The sequence below is a fragment of the Myotis davidii genome, unplaced genomic scaffold (assembly GCF_000327345.1).
Source record: "Myotis davidii unplaced genomic scaffold, ASM32734v1 scaffold326, whole genome shotgun sequence".
NCBI lineage: Eukaryota > Metazoa > Chordata > Mammalia > Chiroptera > Vespertilionidae > Myotis > Myotis davidii.
This window is the reverse complement of record NW_006296626.1, coordinates 134,418-136,080: the sequence shown is the minus strand read 5'-3', so window position 1 is coordinate 136,080 and position 1,663 is coordinate 134,418. Positions and strand designations below refer to the sequence as shown.

Sequence of the window (1,663 nt, the reverse complement as noted above, 5' to 3'; positions counted from 1 at the left end):
GGCGGGGGGAGGGAATAAGGTCGTGCGGGCCTGACACCCCTCCCTCGCCCCTCCCCCCACGCACACCTGCTTCCCTGCTTTAGCGCCTGTTGTCACCAGGGTGGAATCCCGGTGTCAGACAAAGGGTGGGGGCGGGGAGGGAGGGGGAGCCAGAGAGATGGATGGAGACACACACAGTGGAGAGTCACAGAGACAAAGGAGAGACGGGGAGACAGAAAGGGGGACAGGAGCCTTGGGAAGGGAAACCGTCCGCGCACCCCTCATCCACATGTATTCGCGCCCTGGCCGGTGTGGCTCAGTGGATAGAGCCTCGGCCTGCGGACGGAGGGGTCCGGGGTTCGATTCCGATCAAGGGCATGTACCCGGGTTGCGACTCGATCCCCAGTGTGGGCCGTGCAGGAGGCAGCCGATCCATGATTCTCTCTCATCATTGATGTTTCTGTCTCTCTCTTCCTCTCTGAAATCAATAAAAATATATTTCTTAAAATAATGCATTCTCCAAGGGCCTCTGTGTGCTAAGCCCCAGGACTGCAAAACAGAGAGGGCCACCTCGGGTAGTGCCTCCTCCCGGCGGTGGGGAGCACGGGGTGCCTGGCCCAGCCCTGAGCCCCAGGAGGCACTGATGGGGTGCAGAAGGGTCTCAACAGCCAGCAGGGCCTGGGTCACTGACATGGAGCCCGAGTGGGGGCGGGGCAGCCTGGGGGGGCTGGGGGGACTAGTGTTTGGGGAAAGGAATTCTCCCTCCCCCTGGGGGCGGGGCTGAGCTCACTATAAAAGGGGTGCTGCAGCTGCCCCTCACGTTTATGCCTCTGCAGACCCAGCCCTAGGTAAGGCTTCCTGCGATGAGGGTGGGAGGCGAGGCATGAGGCGGAGGGGCCTGGAGATGAGCCTTTGGGGGACACAGAATCTGGGGGCGCTTAGATGGGGGGGTCCCAGAAAATAACCTTAGGTCCTCGGAAGCCGGAGTCAGGGAATCTCAGAGCTTGGGGGTGTCTGGGCTTGGATGTCAGTCCAATGGCCTGAAGGTCAGGGACAGGGGTTTCGAACCGGGTTCTAGGAGCTGAGGGGTCAAGGTCTGTGCTCTTGCGACTGGAGGGGGGGAACCTCTCATGTCATCATCAGGGGCGTGGGGAATTGGGGCTCTGAGGTGGGCACGGGTGTTGGGGTCTCATGATCGCGAGGTTTCAGAGCTCAGGAGGTGTCAAACCGGAGTCTCCGAGTCCAGGCCGGGCCTGGTGAGCCATACACTGGGCGAGTCAGGATCTGTGGGCACTGGGCTTAGGCACCTCAGGGCCAGGGGGTGCCAGGGATTGGGGGGGTCTATTTAGGGGTGAGGCCTGCGGAGAGACGCTGCTCTTGGGGCACCCTGCCTCCCCCCAGGCTGGGGGTGAAGGTGGAGGAGACGGGTGGGAAGAGCCCAGACAGACGGGAGGGGTGGGGTCAGGGGTGGGAGGGGACCTCGGCCTCCTGGCCTTTGGGTGTCTTCTCCCAGCAGCCTCCCCCCCTCCCCACACACACAGGCCAGACCCTTTTTAGGAGATGTCCCCTGTCTTCCTGTCGATGACATTCCCCCGAAATAGCCCCTGGGGGTGGGGCAGCTATTGTCTTCAGGCCCCTCTGTCCCCAATGCCTTCTCCTAATCCCGCCCAGATCGGGTTCCCAG

At 62.4% G+C, this 1,663-nt stretch overlaps 1 protein-coding gene across 1 annotated transcript in view; it reads left to right on the top strand.

Annotated features, from left to right (window-relative positions):
* Positions 1-806: 806 nt before the first annotated feature.
* TNNT1 (troponin T type 1 (skeletal, slow)) overlaps positions 807-1,663 on the top strand; it is a 10,254-nt gene continuing 9,397 nt past the window's right edge. The window contains exon 1 of the mRNA XM_006772218.2: positions 807-827. The gene's annotated coding sequence lies outside the window, so the exon portion shown is untranslated. The remainder of the gene's footprint in view (positions 828-1,663) is intronic.